We start from the raw sequence: 24,664 nt of genomic DNA, 5'->3' as shown, positions 1-24,664 counted from the left end.
ATCTATCAACGCACAGCCCAAACCACTGGACGGATCGGGCTGAAATTTGGCATGCAGGTTATCACGTAGGCATCCGCTAAGAAAGAATTTTGATAAATTCCGACCCCCAAGGTGTTCAAATAGGGGATGAAAGTTTGTATATAATAATACTTCTTAACGCGAGCGAAGCCGCGGGCAAAAGCTCGTTTATAATAAGAACCTTAGGTAAAATGTAGTAGGTTCGATTTCCGCGTTGGAAGACTGTTAATTCCAAGTTTAGTTAGTCTCAAGTCTCACTAAAACTCGAGAACGTCTGAATCGATTTGTTGAAGTCCAGAGAAGGATTGTCGTGACTAGATTCTGGCCCAATCTAATTTTATAAATTCGAAAGTGGGTTAGTCTGTCTGTTACCTCATCACGCCCAAACCGCTAAACCGATTTTGCTGAAATTTGAAATGCAACTTTAAGCCCCGGGTAAGGACATAGGACACATTTTATCCCGGAAAAATGTACGGTTCCCGCGATAAACGAATTTTGGGGCAAAAGAGCCTTGCGGAATTTATAATACATTTTAAAATCTTAAAAAGTTTATTTTTATATCAAACTAGATAGTCAGGGAGCCCTAGAACAATTTTTTTATTTCTACAGGGTGTAACAAAAATAAAAGATAATACTTTAGGGTGTGTACGTGTTCCTTGTAGAGAGTTCACTGTGAAAGTAGCAGCGCTGAAAGGCCAAATAATTTTTTCACTTTTGTATAGGGAAACTCGTGACGCTCGGGCCATTGCCCATACAAAAGTGAAAAAAAATTTTCGTCTTTCAGAGCTGCTACTTTAACAGTGAACTCTCTACAAGGAACACGTACACACCCTAAAGTATTATCACTTATTTTTGTTACACACTGTTATAAAGCTAATTTTTTGTGAGTAGCTTCATTTTGAGAAGACGAACAACATTTTTATCTGCGAAAATTCTTGAATGTGATAGCTAACAGAGATAGAGAGGATTTAATACTTTGATTTGATGGTCCTAAAATATGGATTGTTCGATTTGTAGGACAATGTTACTCTTAACTCTATTAACCTACCAATATACAAAAAATCTGCTGGTAAGTGTTCCGTTACAGAACCCTAAAACGGAACCCTAACCAACTGTTTTTTTTTTGTATATTGGTAGGTTAATAGTTATTTAATTTAAGAGTAACATTTGTAAGCTTTATGTTTGGTTTATATATAACAAAATGTAAAATGTAATGGTAAACGTTTTGATGTCCGGGAGATTGATTCTAGTGAAACAATTGTATAGAATACATCCGGTCGGGTAAAATGAAGGCAGATGCCGTTGACGTACGGAAAAGATGGCAGGCTAAATCAATCTTCAAGAAACACAAAAGTCTTAAATATTGTTAATACATTGACCAAGCGTCCAAGTATTGACCTATTATTATAATTTTAATATCGAATTGACCTACATACCTACCGGAGGTATAATTGATTTTATGTTTAATTAGAAATAACAAGTGGATCCTTGAATTAAATAAATTATAATTATAACATTTCAGTTTTAATTGTTTACTTTAATTAATTTGAGGCAAATCAATATTTTGTAGCTTGATAATTTGAAGGTTTAGGGCCTGTTTCACCACTTCCTGATAAGGTGCCAGATATGCTATCCACAACTTATCTCACCTAGATTCTCTATACTTCTGTCAAGTTAAGTTGTGAATAGCCTATCCGGTACCTTATCAGGAAAGTGGTGAAACCGGCCCGTCTACGGACAGACACACAGACACTGAATTTGATTAAAATAGTTTTGAAACTAAATGAGATGCATATACTGGACTTGGGGTCAATCTAATATTCCTCGCTCTGGACAGGGGTTAGGAGTTTAAAAAGGGGGTAAGGAGTTTAAAGGAGTTAGGAGTTTAGGAGGGCGTCACGTATACAATGTTTTAAATTAAGTTCCTCTTTAAACTGACCAAGTGCGAATCGGACTCGCAGGATTCCTAATAGAGACGGAACTTCTTATATCTCCATGATAAATCCATAGGTACTTACTTACTATACTCAGGGCCTGTTTCACCACTTTCTGAGTGCCTAATAGGCTATTCACAACTTTTTTGACAGATTCTCTATACTTGATATGTCAAGTTAATTGGTGGATAGCCTTATCAGGAAGTGAAACAGGCCCTTACTATTATTATAAATGCGAAAGTGTGTCTGTCTGTCTGTCAGTTTGTATGTTTGTCTGTTACCTCTTCACACTTAAACCGCTGAACCGATTTCGCTGAAATTTGGCATGGAGATACTTTGAGTCCCGGTAAAGGACAAAGGATACTTTTTATCCCGGAAAAATGTACGGTTCCCGCGCGATAAACGAGTTTTGGCGCGACGGAGTTGCGGGCGTCATCTAGTCTATACTCTATAGACTATAGTCTATAGGTACTAGACTAATATTTTTTTATTTTTTTTATTTTTATTAAATGAGGGGGCAACCGTTCCGAACAATTCCTCAGAGCACTCCCCGTGATACAACCGATAAAGCGGAAGAGTTTGTTTGTTTGTTTGAACGCGCTAATATCAGGAACTACTGGTCTGATTTGAAAACTTCTTTCATTGTTAGTGTGGTGTATTAAAGATGGACGCGCCTACTATGGAGGTAGTTGGAAATAGTTGGAGTGGTCGCCCGACTACAGCGACGATCACTTCTCCACCAGCAGCCGCCAGAGTAGTGTGTTCAGTTATATATATCTGTGTTTAATTTCCTCACCCAGCCATTGTACATACTGTACACTGTACACCATATACACCGGTACACTCGCCGCAGCTGTAGTTGACGACAGCACAGTTAGATAGCCCATTTATTGAGGAAGGCTATAGGATTTATTCATGCTAAGATTAATAGGAGCAAAGAAATAGAGGAAAATTTTCGAAAAACGATGGAAATTATTTGAAAAGGCTTATCTCACGAACTACTGGAGCAATTTTTCTGTTATTTGGCACACATAAGAAGTAGACCACGTGAAGGATCATAGGCTTTTTTTTGTGGACTAACTTTTTTGTGAAATATCTAATATACGCGGGCGAAGCCGCGCGGAACGTCTAGTCTCATATAAGATCGTTCAGCCGTCTAATGTGTTTTGTATTTTTTACGTAGCCGGGTTATAGTCATGAAACTTATTAAAATGGAACTAATAGAGGAAATTAACTGTAATTTGTCACACTTAAAATTAATAGTAGCTTAAACTAGGGAAAAGTTTTACCATTTACATATAAATTAAATTATTAGCTTGTCGTTGAGCCTTACATTAAAATAATGATATTAATAACACAACTGATAACATATTTCAATAAAACGCGCGATCCAGGCCCTTTAGCTGAGACGTTTTCTTTATTGATTCTTTATAGAATCGCCTATCAAAATGTATGGAATTGACCTTTAATTACAATGATGATGATAAGTCGAATGTCTACTTTATTTTATGGAACTCTATATAATACTAGCTGTCCCGGCAAACGTTGTTTTGCATTATAAAGTACTAGCTGTTGCCCGCGACTTCGTCCGCGTGGACTTTATAGTTGTTCCCATACATCGATTGAGTCGTTTACGCGCAAATCAGAAAAGTAAATTGTGTGGCAATCGCACATTTTTCCGGGACAAAAAACATTCCTTGTCCCAGATTCAAATTAGTATCTCCAATCTCCATGCCAAATTTCATCAAAATAGATTAAAGTTTAGGCGAGAATTATAAAAGTTTATTGTGCGGGAACCGTATATTTACCGGGATAAAAAGTATGCCTTGTCCTTTTCCGAGACTGAAAGTATTGCCATACCAAATTTCATCAAAATAGATTGAATAGTTTAGACTTTAGGCGATAATCATAAAAGTTTATTGTGCGGGAACCTTACATTTTCTGGAACAAAATTAGTATTCCTTGTCCTTTCTCGAGACTCAAAGTATCTCCATACCAAATTCAATCAAAATAGATTGAATAATTTACAGGCAAATCATAAAAGTATATAGTGCAGTAAACAGTAACTTTTCTGGGACAAAATGTATTTCTTTTTTTTTTTTTATGAAATAAGGGGGCAAACGAGCAAACGGGTCACCTGATGGAAATCAACTTCCGTCGCCCATGGACACTCGCAGCATCAGAAGAGCTGCATGTGCGTTGCCGGCCTTTTAAGAGGGAATAAGGTAATAGGGGAGGGTAGGGAAGGGAAGGGAATAGGGGAAGGTAGGAAAGGGAATAGGGTAGGGGATTGGGCCTCCGGTAAACTCACTCACTCGGCGAAACACAGCGCAAGCACTGTTTCACGCCGGTTTTCTGTGAGAACGTGGTATTTATCCGGTCGAGCCGGCCCATTCGTGCCGAAGCATGGCTCTCCCACGTATAGAATGTAATCTATGTTCTTTTTCGGGACTCAGAGTATCTTTATACCAAATTTCAGGAAAATGGGTCCAGCCGTTTACGCGTGATGTCGTGACCACGCGAAAAATAACGTTACGCGCAACTTCGCCCGCGTAAATTAGATATTTCACAGACAAATTTGTCCACAAAAAATAGCCTATAATCCTTCTTGCCTGTGCCAAATAACAGAAAAATTGCTCCAGTAGTTCGTGAGATAAGCCCTTTCAAATAATTTGCCCCGTTTTTTTCCACATTTTCCTCTATTTCTTCGCTCCTATTAGTCTTAGCGTGATAAAATATAGCCTATAGCCTTTCTTAATAAATGGGCTATCTAACACTGAAAGAATTTTTCAAATCGGACCAGTAGTTCCTGAGATTAGCGCGTTCAAACAAACAAACAAACAAACAAACTCTTCCGCTTTATAATATTATAGTATAGATTTCGCCCATATTATTTTATTGAAGTTACTAAATAAGTATGTCACCATGGCAACGACCGTCGCGACTCGCGGCTATCCCGTCGCACAAACAATGGTCGCCGTCAGTCTCGAGTATTAATAATTATAGGGGTTGGTAATAAAAAAGTAAAAATTTAGGGTTGTATGTATTTTTGTATGTTGTATCATAAAAAAATAGAAATTAAAAATTTTGTCTAAAAAAATAAAAAATAAAATTTAGGGGTGGACTACCCCTAACATTTAGGGGGATACCGGAGCACAAAAAATTTCATCAAAATCGGTCAAGCCGTTTCGGAGGAGTATGGCAACGAAAACTGTGACACCAGAATTTTATTTATTAGATTTATGAATAGTGTCTTTTTGTCTGTCTGCTACCTCTTCACTCTTAAAATACTGTAGCGATATTGACGTAATTTGGTATGGAGATACTTTGAACCCGGGGAAGGACATAGGATACTTTTTATCCCGGAAAAACGTACGATTCCAACGTGTTTTTGAAGTGAAAACTTCTTTAGCGGCGCGGCGTTGAGCACTTTTGTGGGATGGGTAAAAAGTCAAATTCTCGTGCTGATCGAAAAATAAGACGGTTGGAGAGTAGTCTTGTAGCATCGAAATCGATTAATCGAACAATTGATTGTTTTTTTTCGATTGTCGATATTTTTTAATCGATTGTAAGGGTTTCGATTAATTAAAAAAATCGATTTTCATAAAAAATGGGTTAAAAAGCAAGCGCTGTTTTACGCCGGTTTTCTGTGAGAACGTGGTATTTCTCCGGTCGAGCCGGCCCATTCGTGCCGAAGGATGGGGAGCCATCCTTCGGCACGAATGGGCCGGCTCATGTATACAATTTTTTTTCGTAACGGAGTTTCGGGCGTAATCTAGTCATGCCAATAAAGTTAGAGTCCTAATCTATACTAATCTATACTAATATTATAAATGCGAAAGTATCTCTGTCTGTCTGTCTGTCTGTCTCGCTTTCACGCCAAAACTACTGAACCGATTGCAATGAAATTTTGTACACAGTTATTCTAGAGTCTGAGAAAGGACATAGGCTACATTTTGATGTGGGAAAATATCTTATTTCCATGAAAATATCGATGAAAATCAATTCGCATTGCGCGTGGCCAGCGCTCATCCCGGGGGTCCTGGGTTCGAGTCCCGCAGGCGGAACAAAAAGTTTTCAATGTTCCTGGGTCTTGGATGTGTATTAAAATAATATTTCAAAAATTTTAAATATATTTTATGTTTAATATTATAAAAAATCCAGAAATATATCGATGCAATGAACATTTTAGTTCTACTACGATTCAACAGATGGTGTTTTATTTTTTACTTCATTGTAACATAGAACTAATCATACTTATTAGTTATTATGTTTTTGTTTATAGTTTTTCATAACTAGCTGTTTTTGGGTATTTTGATTAATTAAGGGCCGCGCTACACCGGAATGGCAGCGGCGAGGCGAGCACTTTCAGCGCTGCCATTCCGGTGTAGCGCGGCCCTAAGAGGGGTACCAGTTACCAGGGTTTTAAAAAGTTTTTAAATTTGACACAAACTTTGTTGACTACTAAACTAAAGTCCACGCGGACGAAGTCGCGGGCAACAGCTAGTTATAATTAATTTTAAAAACGCCTAATTATAAAGTTTAGATAAAACTAAATTGAAAACGAGTATATACAAGATTCTCTCTTTTAAAGTGCTTAAAGTCTTTTATTGGACCCATATTTGTTAACTTAAGTTGCGGAAAGTCGTTCAGTTTTATCACTTTTAGTCAAAGTTTTAGATACGAACTAAAACTTAGAACCGGTGGTTTTCTTATCTAATAAAAGAAACGTTTGTTTGTACCAATTACATTAGAAATTAGTCTTAGCCAAGCTAAAATCGCTAATTAAGAACTCCCAAGCGAATTGGATTTAAAATAAGTTAGGTCCTCCAAGGATCTTTCGGCGCTTTTGGCCGATTTAAAAAAAAAAAGAGATGGTTGTGTATATTTTTTGTATGTTCAACGATCACTCCGCCGTTTGTGGACCGATTTTCAAAATTCCTTTATAATTGATCAAATTACGTAGATCTGCCATTCATACTTTACCTTTACACGTGGGAGAGCCATGCTTCGGCACGAATGGGCCGGCTCGACCGGAGAAATACCACGTTCTCACAGAAAACCGGCGTGAAACAGTGCTTGCGCTGTGTTTCGCCGAGTGAGTGAGTTTACCGGAAGCCCAATCCCCTACCCTATTACCTTCCCTTCCCTCCCCTATTCCCTTCCCATCCCTGCCCTCCCCTATTACCCTATTCCCTCTTAAAAGGCAGGCAACGCACCTGCAGCTCATCTGATGCTGCGAGTGTCCATAGGCAACGGAAGTTGCTTTCCATCAGGTGACCCGTTTGCTCGTTTGCCCCCTTATTTCATAAAAAAAAACCAATATCATTTAAAATGCGAAAGTGCGTCTGTCCATTCTTCACGCCCAAATCACAGAACCTGTTTTGATGATATTTTTATATGGAGATAATTTGAGTCCTAGAAATAAACACAGGATACTTCTTATCTTCGAAAAATGTTCAGTTCTCTGAATTCCGAACGTCAATTACTTTACTATGTATCTATAAATCGATATATGTACTGAAATGTCTTCTAAAACGCAATGATGCCATCTTGTAGTACACTGTACATCTAGTTTAAGATGACGTCATGAAATTTCAAACGGGAAGTATATGGAGCGTTCAAACGAAATAATTTAACGAGGTATATTTTAACTGACACTGACAAATGTTAGGCAGCGTTCACACTACTATCCTTTAGTAATAACTAATAAGAATCCTTAGCAATATTATAAACTAGCTGTTGCCCGCGACTTCGTCCGCGTCAACATATTATAGTAGTATAATAACAAAGATGGACATTGGACAGTCCGCTAACAAATATGAAAAAAGTAAAATATAACCTCCTCCTTTTTTGGAAGTCGGTTAAAAAGTAGCCTCAGTTACACCTTACTACATCAGCTATCTACCAAAAAAAGTCCCGGCAAAATAGCTCCAGCCGTTTCAGAGATTAGCCGGAACAAACAGACAGACAGACAGACAGACATACAGACAAAAATTGTAAAAAATGTTGTTTTCGTGTATGTATCGTATATAGATTCATATGCATGTAGTAAAAAACGGTTCTTTCAATATTACAAACAGACACTCCAATTTTATTTATATGTATAGATGCGAAAATGTGTATATCTGTCACTTCACGCTTAAACGACTGAACTGATTTGCTGAAATTTCGTATGGAGATATTTTGGATCGTATTTTGGCGCAACGGAGTTGTGGGCGCATCATCTATAGTCCGTCAAGAAAGTTAAGAAATTAAAAAGTGGCAACATAGTAGTGTCATCCCTTTTTTCTTAGATTGATTTGAAAGGGATGACACTACGATGTTGCCACTTTTTAATTTCTTCACTTTCTTGACAGACTATACGTACGGTTTCGACGAACAAAACGAAATTAGAATAAAGTATTAAACGACCCTTTTGAGGGTTAAAAGTACATAAAATTATAACGAGTGTACTTGATGTACAATACATCTAACTCAGCTAATGACTAACGAGCGCAATTTGGCGGGAATTGTGGGAATTCCCCATTACCAACAGATGTTCATAACGCACTTTATATTGCATATTTCATTTTACATTGAAACGGGTGTATTTATAGTACAATTGTTATAATATCCATGTCCATACAATTCCCGCGTGGATTCACCCGCGTAAATTAGATATTTCATAGACAAATTAGTCCACAAAAAATAGCCTATGATCATCCACGTGGTCTACTTCTTATCTGTGCCAAATAACAGAAAAATTGCTCCAGTAGTTCGTGAGATAAGCCCTTTCAAATAATTTCCCCCGTTTTTAACACATTTTCTTCTATTTCTTCGCTCCTATTAGTCTTAGCGTGATAAAATATAGCCTATAGCCTTCCTCGATAAATGGGCTGTCTAACACTGAAAGAATTTTTCAAATCGGACCAGTAGGTTCTGGTTCTGAAATTAGCGCGTTCAAACAAACAAACTCTTTCGCTTTATAATATTATAGTGTAGATATATGCAAAATGTGTTTGTCTGTCTCTCTGTTTTTCTGACAGACCACTCATCTCACACTCCTCAGATTTTTGTTACTTCATCACGCTCAAAACGGATGAACCGAATTTGCTGAATTTTGGTGTGGAGATACTTTAAGTCCCGAGAAAGGACTAATTATGATTTTTATCTCAGAAAATTGTACGGTTTCCGCGCGATAAACGCCACGGAGTTTCGGACGTCATCTAGTTATTTTATAACCCAACTATTATTTAAGGGTTAATCTTAACAATACCTTAAATATAAAAAAGCAATGAAAATTCTATATTATTGTCCTTTCCTATCAAATGAATTTTTAACATATCAGATAAGGACAAAACATTATAAAGCTTATTCTCATACTAAGAATATTAGAACGCGCACTAAATAATTTTAATCCAATATAATCAATAAGTCCGGCTAGGAGGACCAACTTGGTCCTTCGAGCCAATAATTGGAAATGCCAAAACCTATTCAGAATGGAAACTTGATGCTAATTCCGAGAGGTTTGGTTACCTACCCTTATACATGTTAGAACTAATGCTTATGTTAACATTACATTGATTAAGCCAGGGGTTCTCAAAATGGAAACAATACAAAATACTATGTCGAGACAACTTTTTGATGTGAAAACTTCTAGCGGTGTTGTGCTCTTTTTAGGGCGGAGAAAAATGTTACACACGTGACCTGATCGAAAATTCGTAGAAATCCCTAGTAATATGCCTGAATGTGTGTCTGTCAGCTGTATGTATGTCTGTTATCTCCTCACGCCTAAACTACTGGAACGATTTTGCTGAAATTTGGTATGGAGATACTTTGAGTCCCAGGAAAGGACATAGGATACTGTTTGTCAGAAAAATGTACGATTCCCGCGTAATAAACGAATTTTGGCACGGAGAAGCGGACGTTATCTAGTTTATAATATTGGTATGGATTTTAAAAGCGTCTAATTCAGCTATTATTAAGTTTACCGGATGTCATATATCTCTTTGATTACATAATAGGCCTTATCACCTATCATAAGGCGGTAATCCAACTTAAGATAAGATAAGGGAAGGATAAGGGACCTATAGGAGTTAACGACCGATTGGATATTCCACACGCTTTGAATATAGGCTTGTTCTACTGTGGCACTCGGAGACTGCCGCGGTAAAGCGTAGCATTTTTTATCAACTCATCCATTATACATTATACTTCCATACAATATTATAAATGCGAAAGTGTGTCTGTCTGTCTGTCTATTACCTCTTCACGCTCAAACCGCTGAACCAATTTTGCTGAAATTTGAGTCCCGGGAAAAAAGATGGCATATTTTGTATTTCGGAAAAATGTACGGTTCCCGCGCGATAAACGAATTTTGGCGGAACGGAGTTGCGGGCGTCATGTAGTGCAATTATAATTCGCAGATGTCTAGTCGCACTCACACAAACACCGTGCCGAAGCGAGTGCCGGTCGAAATGGGGCGTGTTAGGTATTTTTCGTTACGGAATTTTTTGATTCGGTCGCCGCGCTCAAAGCACGCGATAAAAGCTATGGAATAGCTTAAAACCTGTGAGATTAATTCCTTAAGGTGACGCCCCGTTAAAGTAAAAAACCGTGTTGGATATGTTTTAGATTGCTTGTTTTCTATGAGAGGCCGGCCCGGCGAGAAATGGAAAGGGCGTAAGCGACAAAATAGTTTTTGTCACGTCATTTAAAAACCACAAATATATTTCATATAAGCTATGGGCAAATTAAAGTGTATGCTTCTATGTACAAATTATCTATGTACAAATTTTGGAAGCTTAAATCACTCTCCTCTGTTGACAAAATTAGAATCCCTTTTTTACAGAGGTTTTTTTGATTGATCATTCTGTTTTGTAAAAGTTGACCAATCGTGTTATGCTATGGGTAATTCAAAGACAAAGACATGATGAATACTGACAATGAACTTTAATTTCTTAGCTTAAGTCATTGCTGAGAAAAATCGATATCGCTAAAGCCAAATTATCAAGGCGTCGCCTTAAATCTGTCAGCTGGTGTGCCCTCGTTGGTCTTCAACATTAGACATTTCGCTACTAACTCATACACTTTAGAGATCATCCCTGTTACTCTCGCTAAAACTCGAGAACGGCTGAACCGATTTGACCTAAGGCTGTCACACACCGACCAATTCGCGCAGAAGCACATTTTGGGGCACGCTTCAGTGATATTCCACAAATAATTTCCTGTACATTGTGGTTCATACTTCATAGTCTACATTACAATGAAATTCGGGTGTGTATACCACGGTGTATACAATGCATGTCCTTGGTTATTGTCATACAAATTGAATTACCTTCTTTGTTAAATTGATGTTATTATTATTATAAAAGCATGGTTATGTGGAAAAGTTTAGCTTATCTCATTCAGCTTAGATGGTAATTTTTTTTCGCAAAAACAAAATGTACGTCCCGCGTCACATCTAGTACCAACATATTGCATATTAGAGCTGGCGCGCACTACGACTTTTTGCCGCGCGATTATTTTACCGACCTACAAAAATTCAAATAAAATGTCACTTTACGACTACGCTGAAAAGCATCGGCGGCATGGGTTGCTAGACCAATTTCGGTAGAAAATTAAAGCTATATAAGTTATAACCATAAACCTATGACAGTATATATTAAGTCTATGGTTATAACGTATGTCATAAAGTGACATTTTATTTGAATTTTTTTCGCTCGGTAAGATAATCGCGCAGCAAAAAGTCTTAGTGCGCGCCAGCTCTTAAGAGGATACAACAGGGGCGAGAGAAATTGAAAATAGGTATTTGAAAATGTATTGCTGTCTCACCAATCTCAAGTCTCCCACCGCGGAGCGCGATAGAGACAACACGACAAAAGTTCTAATAAAAGAACAGAAAATCTTCGATTCGTTGTCCGCTGATTCCTTCTCTAAAACTTAACCGATTTAAGTAATTTTTTCATTAAGTATTAAAGCAAGGCTTGAGCTGTGTTTCTATGTTTTATTTTTTTTTGTATATTCTAGCCAGTTTTGTTTTGTGGGTGTTTGAACACAGAGGAAAATCTGGCTATTATTTTGGGTTTTTGGACGTTCTTATCTTTTTTAATAATTAAATTCTGAAAAAAAAGAAAACATAGGGACATGCTAATAGTGGCCATAGATATTCAGGAAAAAAATCATAACTCTACCGGTATTATCCAGAGAGGAAACAGGGGACAGCGTTTGTATGGAAAAACGGCGGTGTGGAATCCTCTTAAATAGCTAACTGGTTGATTTCAGCAACGCCCGTTTATCGCGCCGGAACTTTACATTTTTTCGGGATAAAAAATACCCATCTTATGTCCTTTCCTGGTCCTAAAAATTAATCATACCAAATTTCATCAAAATTAATTCAGCGATTATATTATTATTGGGGGATAGTATTGGGTGTTAACGGACAGACACACTTTCGCATTTATAATATTAGTAAAGACATGTTAACATCACTAAATCGTCTGATAGTACTTGTAAATGGAGACAGTCAACAAGACATAAATAATAGCATTAATGGCGCTGACGTATCATAGATATAGGGACGTCGCGTTTTGTGTCACTGGTAGGGAATATTATTATTCTAATATTTCTTTAAAAAAATATTCAAAAATAGCATTCCCTAGTCACTGGTGATTGACTCAAACATAATATCTTAGTAGGCATAAAAGTGAGCAGTAGAATTCTATACAAAAACAACAAAATAGTCAATACAGGCTGGTGATCATTCGCATAATATTTAAACGTATTTAGCGTAGTAGGTAGTGACAAATGTGACGATAATGAGTACAATATGTCAAAAGATTCCTTACTCCTTAGATGCATGAAAATATAAAGGAAGATGTGTTTACTGTTTGACATAATATTTATTTTAAAAAAATACAATTTAATTTAAAAAAAGTTTCAAAATTTTAATCATGTACAATCGTAATGATATAATGAAAACTGTATCGCTTTTACACTCTGAATTTTCTCCGGCCGTCCAGATTCCACAATAGTGCCATCTGCCAACCTAATAACAATAAACCAAGCGTGGTTTCACCGCGACATGAATTCTAAGCAGGCTTTTCGCATTCAGAACTAATGTCACAAATTACGAACGTTTATTATGAAATACCCCTTTACAAGTATCTATAGCTTATCAAAAAAGGGTAGACGGTGTACACAATTTTGAAATCACATAAAAAAATATGAAAACCTTTATTAAATCGAGATAAAAATGTGCAAGAACGTGTTTAAAGTGTGCTTAAGCGTTCTACTCTTTCTTGACAGACTGTAGTAAGGTTCATACAGCAAAGTGACATAAACCATTTGAAAGTGAACTTTATTTACTAAACAAGAAGATAAATATTGAATTGACAGATTTGCCGCTGCTGTCCCGAATTGCTCATTCAAAAGCCGGCCCATTCGTGCCAGGCGTATGTTTGCTACAGCAGAAAATATATTCTGTTAACTTTATTCAATCAATACTGTTGCTTTATAATTTCTTACACCACGACTACTACGAGTACAATCCACATTAATAATCAGCCAAGTGCGAGTCGGACTCGCGCGCGAAGGGTTCCGTACCGCAAAAGTAGACAAAAAATGTGTTTTTTTTTGTATGGGAGCGCCCCTTAAATATTTAAGTATTTAATTTTTATTTTATTATTAATTATTAAAGTACACATATAATTGAGGATTTTGTGAAAATTTCAAGTGCCTACTTGTTACCATTACTGAGATAGAGCAAAAAAAGCCAAAATCACATTTGTTGTATGGGAGCCCCCCTTAATCTTTAATTTATTTTTAGTGTTTGTTGTTATAGCGGCAATAGAAATACACAATCTGTGACAATTTCAGAAGTCTAGCTATAGCAGTTTTTGAGACAGACGGACAAACAGACAGACGACGAAGTCTCAGTTTAATAGGGTTTTTACCCTTTGGGTACGGAACCCTAAAAATGAGAATGATGGTGTGTCTGTCTGCATCACTCTTAAGCTTAACCAATTTTAATAAAATTTTGGAGATACTTTCAGTCTCAGCTAAAGAAAAGAGATTTTGCCTCGAAAAACATACTATTCCCGCGTCATAAGCAATTTCTACACAAGGATTTAGCAAGCAGCCAAGCAACATAATAATTATCCTACTATCCTACTAATATTATAAGGGCGAAAGTTTGTTTGGATGTATGGATGTAGTTGTATGGATGTGTGGATGTATGGATGTTTGTTACTCTTTCACGCAAAAACTACTGAACGGATTGTAATGAAACTTTACAATAATATAGCTTATACATTAGAATAACACATAGGCTACAATTTTAACCGACTTTCAAATTGGGGGAGATGTAATGTTCGTTTTTTTATGTACAACGATTACTCCGCCGTTTGTTAACCGATTTTCAAAATTTTTCTTTTGGTATATCCCTATATACCAAAAGAAAAATTTTGAAAAATTATCATCCCAATTTGGTATTATATTCAGAAAAGTGGTGATCTGATGAAGGATCCATAAGTAATCGAGGGAACTCCTCAAAACTTATAGGGAAACATGTGGTGACTTCGGTTTCGTGAGAAGTATTCTAAGCATATGCTACCAACAAGTAAGATTTTGCATCGAGATATTGAGTGAGTGGTTCGAAATACAAAAAAATCTACACTTAATATTATTAACCTGAAGAGTATGTTTGCTTAAACGCGCTAATCTCAGGAACTAAAGGTCCGATTTTAAAACTTATTTCAGTGTTAGATAGCTCATTTATCGAGTAAGAACTAAGACTATAGGCTAAGACTAATACGACCGAAGAAACTCAGGAAAATGTGGGAAAAACGATGGTAATACTAGAAAGGGTTTATCTCACGAACTACTGGAGCAATTTTTACGGCAATATTTGGCACAGATATAGAGTAGACCACGTGAAGGAAGTATAGCTATTTTTTATGGGAAAATGTACGGTTTCCGTATAACTCGTAATTTACGCGGGCGAAGCCGCGCGGGACTTCTAGTTATCTTATATATATTATAAAATTCTCTTGTCACAATGTTAGGCCGCGTACTCCTCCGAAACGGCTTTACTGATTTTAACCAAATTTTATATGCATATTCAGTGGGTCTGAGAATCGGCTACTGGGTACTTTTTATATTGATAAATGATAAGTGCATTTGTTGAATAAATAATAGTAAATTATCACAACTCGAGACTGACGGCCACCATTGTTTGTGCGACGGGATAGCGATGGACGTTGTCATGGTGACATACTTATTTAATCACTTCAATAAAATAATACGGGCGAAATACTTTATATGGCAAAGAAACATTTGTCGGGACAGCTAGTTAAACTATAAATTTATCGGATGCGACATCCCTAGATGGTACATCAACGCTTATCTGTCTCAAACAATTACTCCGCAAATATTACAATTGTGTGATTTATGTATTTATTATTACAGACTATTCCTTGATGTCTTCATAAGCGCCGGCTTGTTACTTAACAACATTGCACAAAATGTAGTCTATGTCCAGAAACTTAGGGAGATCGCAGACGACAGACTTTTTGTGCGATCTAGTCTGCGATCTCCCCTTAAGGACATCGTCGATCGCGACAACAATTGAATAACAATCGATTTCCAAGAATCCACGATCGAAGGAATCATAAACTATTGAGCCCAAGTGATGTTAGTAGATTCGGCATGTTTTAAGTGTTTTTAGCGGCGGAATTTTCTTTGCGGCGTTGAGCTTTTTTGGGTTTTCTGGACATAAACTAAGTACATTTTGTAAATGAAGTCTATGTCCAGAAACTGTCTGAATTGACCCTAACTACTTAGCCCTCTCAACCCCCATAAGGACACTGGTGACCGGAGACCGCGACAACAATTATAATTGAATAACAATAGATTTCCACACTGAAGTGGAAGTGGGCTGGTCATGTCTGAAGACGGGAAGACGGTAGATGGAGCAGACAAGTGTTAGAGTGGAGATCACGCTTAGGCAAACGTAGTGTAGGACGTCCCGCAGCACGGTGGACCGACGATTTGAAGAAAGTGGCTGGCAGCGGATGGATGAGGGCTGCCCAAGATCGGGATGAAGGCGCTCATTGGGGGAGGCCTACGTTCAGCAGTGGACGGCAAAAGGCTAATGATGATGATGATGATAAATAGATTTCCAAGAATCCGCGATCGAAGGAATCATAAACTATTGAAACCAAGTGATGTTTAGATTCGGCATGTTTTTAAAGTGTTTTTAGCGGCGGAATTTTCTTAGCAGTGTGCTTTTTAGGGATGTTTAAAAAATGCTGATCTCTAATTACACATAGCTGATCGAATATTCGTAAGAAGCCCAGAAGAGAAACGTGGGAGAGCCATGCGTAGGCACGAATGGGCCGGCTCGACCGGAGAAATACCACGTTCTCACAGAAAACCGGCGTGAAACAGCGCTTGCGCTGTGTTTCGCCGAGTGAGTGAGTTTACCGGAAGCCCAATCCCCTACCATATTCCCTTCCCTACCCTCCCCTATTCCCTTCCCTTCCCATCCCTAGCCTCCCCTATTACCCTATTCCCTCTTAAAAGCTCTTCTGATGCTGCGTGTGTCCATGGGCGACGGAAGTTGCTTCCCATCAGGTGACCCATTTGCCCGTTTTATTTCATTAAAAAAAAAAAGAAACAATGTGACAATTTTCATAGAGGCATACAAAATGTACATATTTTCTTGGGTTTTTTTACACAAACGGAAGCGATTAAAGATAATATCTTGTTTTTTATCATTGGACCTTATTTTAACGACCAATCCACATCAAGAGGCGGTACTAAAAGAATATTTATGATAGCTTGTACTACCGAACTGGTTTCATCTCAAAATTACTATTTAAATGTACTTTTTACACCAAAAATTACAGTATTACATCTACTGTAATACTACTTTCTTACGTGGTAGAGCCATGCTTCGGCACGAATGGGCCGGCTCGACCGGAGAATCCAATGATTTAAAGTGCCTCCTACCAAGTTTCGTCAAAATCGGTTCAGCGTTCTGTAGAAATACATCAACGATATCCCTTTGACTTTGCCGCAGCTTTGAAAATAATTTCAAAGTGAAATCAGGAGGTACACAGTACACTTGAGTTTAACAAGAAATTTACACTTCAAAGTTCAAAGCCAAATACTTGAACCAAATAAATAATAATTGTCTTTTTTAATCAGCGAAAGATTTTTTAACTCGGAAAAGATTGTCTTTGTTTTAATGGTATAGCTTACTGGTCTACCAGGATCTGATGGCAAATTTGGATGGTAGATTTTAAAAAAATATCCTTGATCATTGAATATCTTATATATAAAAATGGATTTTCAAATGTGTTAGTCGCGCTAAAACTCGAAAACGGCTGAACGGATTGGGCTGATTTTAGTCTTAAAATATTCGTTGAAGTCCAGGCCCCAGGGAAGGTTTTAAAGTGACACAAAGTTCACCGGGACAGCTAGTTTTTTATATAAATATTTCACACATAGCTAATCAGCCGCTACGCGGAGACCTACTGAAGACACATTTGGCAACATTAGAAAGACCCATTACTCGAGCAGTGCCGTAAATAGGGCGGTGCCACCGGTGCCCAGGCACAGGGCGTAGACTCTGGGGGCGCAAGAATGGCCAGACCAGCCAGTACTATTATTTTTTCGGTTTGCTCCTGATAAGTTCCCGCTGCGCCCCTAGTGCTCGATCCCAACAATACGTTATACTACATGCCAGTAACATCAAAAAGTCTATTAAATTAGACAAAACATTTTTTTTTTATAATTTCCAAAATATTAGTATAATATCATTTTACTATTATTGTAATTGGTCTACTAACACCAAATTTTATTTCATCACCTTGAATGAAACAATAGGCCTACACTAGCATTGCTTTAGGTACCTATAAGTAATACCTAATTTAAAAAAACTAGGGCGCAGTTATGAAGCTCGCACAGGGCGCAAAAAAGGCTATTTACGGCACTGTACTCGAGTATCTGTATGCAAATTGCAAAGTTTCATGCAAATCCCTTTAGCAATATCCTCGTTAATTTGACTAACAGACACACTTTATATTCACATGTAAAAGGGAAACTAAGATAATCCATGTTAATATTATAAGTGTGTATTCAAGCTTGAAGCGATAGGGTTCCGTACCCAAAGGGTATAAACGGGACCCTATGACTAAGGGCCGTATTTTTGGTCAGTACTCAGACGCATCTCGGTCTCAAGACACGATTCAGGCTCTGTGATTGGTTGGCTGTCAAAATTTGGACCAATCACAGAGCCGAACCGCGTCTTGACCTTGAGACCGGGTCGCATCTTAAGTACTGACCAAAAATACGGGCCTAAGACTGTCTGTCCGTCTGTCTGTCTCCAGGCTGTATCTCAAGAACCGCTATAGCTAGACTTCTGAAATCTTCACAGATTGTGTATTATACCACGGAGCTAATATATAGTAGCTCCATGATATAATATACAGTATTTATTGTTATAGTATAGCGGCAACAGATATATCTGTTGCCGCTATAACAATAAATACTTAAAACAAAATAAAATTAATATATTTTAAGGGGTGCCCCATACAACAAACGTGATTTTTTCGGCCTTTTTCACTCTATCTGTATATCAATAATGGCAAGCCGCAAGAGGCTTCACTTGAATTTTTCACACATTCTTTTTTTATACTTACTTTAATATTTAATAATAAATTTTAGCCTATTTTTGCTCTGTATCGGTACGGAACTCTTCGTGCGCCAGTCCGACTCGCACTTGGCCGATTTTTATCTTAGAAAAATGTACGATTCTCGCACCACAAACGAATTTTCGTGTGCATGGAAGTTGCAGGCAATATCGGATATTGCCTGCAACTTAAGATTTAAGTACTAGACTTATGCGATATATTTGCCGCTTAATCAGTCACTGGATATTTAGTAGCTTTAAAAAATTAGGAGCCTTTGAGCCCTCAGTTGGTATCTAGTACTGATCTCAGGCTCCTTGAAATCGTGGTAAAAAGCACGGTTCCACAAGATTTTCGCACGTAAAAAAACACGAAAATAATACACAAAATTCACCAACCTGTCCATAAACACTTCACTCACTCACTCAACTGAAATTTGAATTTGGAAAAAACTTTAAACCACAGTCCACACACGTAAACGCGTTTGTAAGCGTGCGACATGTACGCACCGCTCCAGCGTTCGCGCCAAACTGATTTGACGCTGAGGGGTAAGGAGGGGGTGAGTGGGGAACCCCCCGCTGTCGGGACTGGCAGGGGTAGGTTTGCTTCTAAATATGAACTTTATGTCCTTGGAATAAAGGTCAGAAGTATTGGTCCGTAGCATGTCTGTTACCTTTTCACGCCCAGACCAATGAACCGATTTTTCTGAAACTCGGTATGGAGGTACTCTGTATCCCGGGAGAGGACATAGCATACTTCTCATCCCGGAAAGATGTACGGTTTCCGCGCGATAGACCAATTTTGTCGCAACGGAGAGTCATCTAGAAGTAAATATTTTTTAGTCCCTGATTGGCCCCTGATAAAAAAGGGGGGTGTTATAAGTTTGACGTATCTGTCGGTTGTTTGTCTTCCTGTGTGTCTGCTTCATAGCATCCAAACGGGTGGTGGATTTTGATCTAGTTTTTTTGCTTGAAAACTCACATCCAGCTAGGGCTGCCAACTTTTTTCACAAGAAATAGACTATATTTATTCAGATCTCTAAACAATATTTTAAACAGTATTTTAGAAAAATGAACAGTATTTTATTTGATTTTTCGTTTAAATACGTACCTACATTACTAGAGCTTCTCGCCAAACTTACTTAAAATAAAAATACAATTTCTGAGCGTCTAAGTTTAATATAACACGTCTTATAGTGTTCTCATTTTGATGCTGAAAACAGTATTTTGCATACTTTATTTTTGTTTTGTTTTGTTTAGTATATGTGTATAATATACTATTGTATATTATTGTATGCTTATTAGAGAATTTGAATTTGTTCAACAGTAAAAAGTATAATTAAGTGAAAAACAGTATAATACTCTTCAAAACAGTATAGTTGGCAACCCTACATCCAACCCCTTAAAGTCTTTAGGCTTTTTAGGGGTGTCTGGCAGTCGGAAGCAAGTAGCAACTGTCGAAAATGTCCGGCACTGGAAGACGATATTCCTACAGTTATCCCAAAGATAATGTGAAAAAAATTGAGCTTTATTCTGTATCGAAAGTTATATAAACTCTTAAAGTAACCACGACCGAAACTCCATAGGTTGTTGGTCGTTCTTACCTCCATTGGGGTTATAAACAGGAAAACTTCCAGATATTATAAAATTACGAAAGTCTGGCTATCGCTGGCTGGGTTAGTATTTCAGACTAGAAACATTTTTTGACAACTTCATAGTCAATCGCAGTCCGCGCGGATTAGGGTCAATTCAGACCGCAACGCGACGAGGCGAGGCGAGGCGCGGCGCGGCATTTTGTATGGATTTGACAGATTTCAATTGCGCGAAACGTCTTGCGAATCTGTCAAATCCATATTTTTGAAATGCATCTACGCGTCACGTTGCGATCTGAATCAACCCCTAGAGAACGAAATACATAGTCAAGTTTTTGACAAAGTTCAATGACCTCCGCCTCGAATCGCCGTGTAAACTATAGCGTAATCTTAACAGTTAACTGCTTGGCCGCTCGCCAGCGGCTTTGTTAAGATTATTTTAATTATGACTTGTGAGTCACAACTCACAATAAGCTGATATGCACGAGTATGCACTTGCAGCTTATGAAGCTTCGGCACGAACAGGCTGGGACAGCTAAATTAGTAAATCGAATCGCGTTTTGAAGCTTAAAAGTCCGCAACGACTGCAGGCGTTTTACAATATGTCAATGTGTACGTTAAACGGTTTTAAAACTCCGTGCACCACGTGGGGTCTGACAAACCCCAGACGTACAAAAATTTTCATAACTTTTAAAAAATTCGTGTGATTTTTTGACGCTTTATGTAGCTGTAGTTAAGACGTTGCCCTACCGTTTGGCGGCAGTAGTTTAGGATTTTCTTCACCGATGCAACGAACAGACATACACAAAGGACGTCGTTAAAAAGTTGTATAGATAGAGTATTTTTTTTTAACTGGCAAAAGGCCCACCCCACATTCCCACCACTGCAACTCCTGTGTCGTCAGGATCAACAGTGGTAACCAACCACGAAAACCCTTTGATATGATCTCAGGGAGCCCGAGGGACATGCTAAAGCTGTCTTGGGACCCGCAACGAAATGAATCAGAAGAAATTTAGGAGGAGTAAGAGATATCCAATTTCCCTCCCCAAGCAAAGCGGGAGACAGCCAAAGTGTAATGACAGTGATGTCCCAACAAAGGGGGAAGCACCACGGGAAAAAAAATATACTTAATACAATATGCCTACTTCATAAAAATTAGATAAAAATAGATAGATAGAGTATTGTGAAATGTGAAAAAAATCTATTTTTCTCGCATATATATATTTTTTTTTTATGAAATAAGGGGGCAAACGAGCAAACGGGTCACCTGATGGAAAGCAACTTCCGTCGCCCATGGACACTCGCAGCATCAGAAGAGCTGTAGGTGCGTTGCCGGCCTTCTAAGGGGTAGTAGGGGAGGGTAGGGAAGGGAATAGGGGAGGGTACGGAAGGAAATAGGGGAGGGTAGGGAAAGGAAAAGGGTAGGGGATTGGGCCTCCGGTAAACTCACTTACTCGGCGAAACACAGCGGAAGCGCTGTTTCACGCCGGTTTTCTGTGAGGACGTGGTATCTCTCCAGTCGAGCCGGCCCATTCGTGCCGAAGCATGGCTCTCCCACGTCAATATGTGAATTCATTTCAATTTCGAACCTTTCATAAAATAGTTAAACCCAAATTTTCCAGCACTAAGCGCGTTGATGATAATTGAAAATTATGAACTATGTACATACTATTAAAACCATAAAGTTAGAATACCTAGCGGAATAGAGAAACAAAGGCCTGAGCAAGAGAGATGTCACTATCAGTAACACTGCGTGGTAAAAAGAGACGTGTGATACATGACAGCAGCACTCTATTTTTGACGTCCAGTCGGCACGTGCCGCACGTTGACAATTTAATCTCATAGAATTCAGGTTCAATCTTGCTTGTGTAGGTGCCCTAGGTGTATACGCACACATATTTTTACACACAGATGAAACCAATTTCGGTTTCGTTTGACAGCTCGATAATTGTTGCTCTATTCCGCTAGGTATATTAAAACACAAAAAACTAGATCAAAATCGGTTCAACCCTTTGGATGCTAATTGCTACGATGCCATAATATACAGGGTGTAACAAAACTGAGTGATAATACTTTAGGGTGTGTATGTGTTCCTTGTAGAGAGTTCTGTGAAAGTAGCAGCGCTGAAAGACAATTTTTTTTCACTTTTGTATGGGGAAAGTCGTGACGCCACCGCACTGGGGCGCTTGCCCATACAAAAGTGAAAAAAAATAGTCTTTCAGCACTGCTACTTTCACAGTGAACTCTCTACAAGGAACACGTTCACACCCTAAAGTATCTTAAGGGGTTAAAAATTAAAATACCTCCTGCCTTTTTTTTTTTTGTCGGGAAATGCTATTACGCATCCCCGGTAGCGTTGGGGAAGGACCACCGGGGTATGTGGGACTTGCTACGGCCGAAGAGATGGTAAATGGCCGCAGCCGTACCCACTAAAACCCGACCGCTAATAAGAATGTAAGACGCAATTTTGACATGAGCTCGGCCGGAAAGAACATTTCGCATAAAAATCACAATATCCCGTTCCGTATGTTACGTAAGAAAAAGGAGACTGTACATTGGATAATATTTTTATTTTCGTGCCAAAATTTATATATCGCCTGGGAACCGTACATTTTTCCACGAAGTATTTCTATGTCCTTTCCCGGGACTCACAGTATATCTGTCGCAGTCGACTGGTTGATAAAGCCATTCAATAAGACAGCTAACCCTTTGGCTGAATAACGCCATTCAATAAAACTGCTATACGTCGTTTAGCCGCCTTGTTGACTGCTGTTCAATAGCATAGCTAGATGACGCTTAGCCAACTGGTTAAATGGTAAATTAACAAAGGTGATTAATAGTTTAGTGCTATTATTACCCAACCGTAATGATAACAAGCAGATTAATTGTATTCTAACTTATTTTAAACACAATTGCAATAAATACCTTGGTGGTGCATTTCATAATCATGACGAGATACGGGATTTCTCCTCGAATATTGGTTAAAATTTTGATTCGCTTGTATGTGCCCCCATAATTTCTGTATCTTTAATAATACTTGTAACGTATTATTTAAGAAAAATATCTTAATACAACCACAAAACACCGGGTAGTTGACGCCATATTGTAAACAAAACTCACCTAGCGCCGCAGTGGTGAGCGCTGAACTAATTTAAACGTCGGCTTCTGAATCAGCTATCTTAAAGTATTTAACGTTTTGAGTTACTTAAATATTCAATTAAAAAGCTAGAAGTCTGATTAAATGGCGATGTTCAGTCAAAGGGCTAGCTGTTTGATTGAACGGCTATTTAAACCAGTTGGCTGCGACGTATCCAAGATTTTAATTAATCCTTTCAGCAAAATTGCCGTTCTCCGTTGCGCGAAAATTCGTTTATCTTGCGTGAACCGTACATTTTTCCAAGAAGTATCCTATGTCCTTTCCCGAGACTCGAAAATAACCAAATTTCAGGAAAATTGGTTCAGTGGTTTTGACGTGAAAAGGTTACAGATAGACAGACACACACAGTTTGTTGCGCAGAAAATAATTATGTACGGTTCCCGCATGATTAACGAATTTCGGAAGTAATATCTAGTTATTCCGTCCGTGGCCTAATGGGTAGACCTTCGGTTCGCACTCCTAGAGAGTGCAGGTGCGAACCCGGGTGGAGGCGTGTACCTATGAGACATTTTCTGATCTCAAGTACATAATACGGACGCTCGTACGGTGAAGGAAAACATCGTGAGGAAACCCGCACGTAGTTGGTCCCAGACGTATTGACTAGTTCTTTCCTCTGGACTAGGCCGACTATGATGCGAGAATGCCGTATGCGCTTGGGCAACCATACGGACATTTAAAAATCTTGTCCCAGGCACTACATTATTTGAGGAGTGGTTACTTCGCTCTGAAAAATACTGTTTAAATCATCCACAACGGATGTAAAGGCCTAGTTTTTTTTAATCTAGTTATTCATATTATTATTTCTACACATTACTTATACAGGGTGTAACAAAACTAAGTGATAATACTTTAGGGTATATGTCCCTTGTAGAGAGTTCACTGTGAAAGTAGCAGCGCTGAAAGATCTTTTTTTTTCACTTTTGTATGGGTAATAACGCTGGACAGCATCACGAATTTCCCTATACGAAATTGAAAAAAAATTTTGGTTTTTCAGCGCTGCTACTTCCACAGTGAACTCTCTACAAGAAACACGTACACACCCTAAAGTATTATCACTTAGTTTTGTTACACCCTGTATAATAGATATTGTATTGGTGCAAACTGCAATCCAGGAAAACAGTTCAACTTTTATCCAATTACCCGTTTCTCTGTTTGTTATGACTTAGTATTTCCCGGTTTTCTATTACTAATCCTGGCTGAGTTTATTACACTTTATTTAATTAAGAAAAAAATATTAAATTGCTCCACGTGAAGCGAGGGTCTATTCAGACTGCAACGCGACGCGAAT

The 24,664-nt window shown here is 38.2% G+C and overlaps 1 protein-coding gene across 1 annotated transcript in view; it reads right to left on the bottom strand.

The window, feature by feature from the left end:
• LOC121737987 (hemicentin-2-like) overlaps positions 1–19,141 on the bottom strand; it is a 94,756-nt gene extending 75,615 nt beyond the window's left edge. Inside the window, exon 1 of the mRNA XM_042129744.1 lies at positions 19,027–19,141. The gene's annotated coding sequence lies outside the window, so the exon portion shown is untranslated. The remainder of the gene's footprint in view (positions 1–19,026) is intronic.
• Between the last annotated feature and the right edge of the window lie 5,523 nt (positions 19,142–24,664).

Source organism: Aricia agestis, chromosome 22 (genome assembly GCF_905147365.1).
Source record: "Aricia agestis chromosome 22, ilAriAges1.1, whole genome shotgun sequence".
NCBI classification, from domain to species: domain Eukaryota; kingdom Metazoa; phylum Arthropoda; class Insecta; order Lepidoptera; family Lycaenidae; genus Aricia; species Aricia agestis.
Note: the sequence above shows the minus strand (reverse complement) of the source record. Positions and strands in the feature narration are given on the sequence as shown.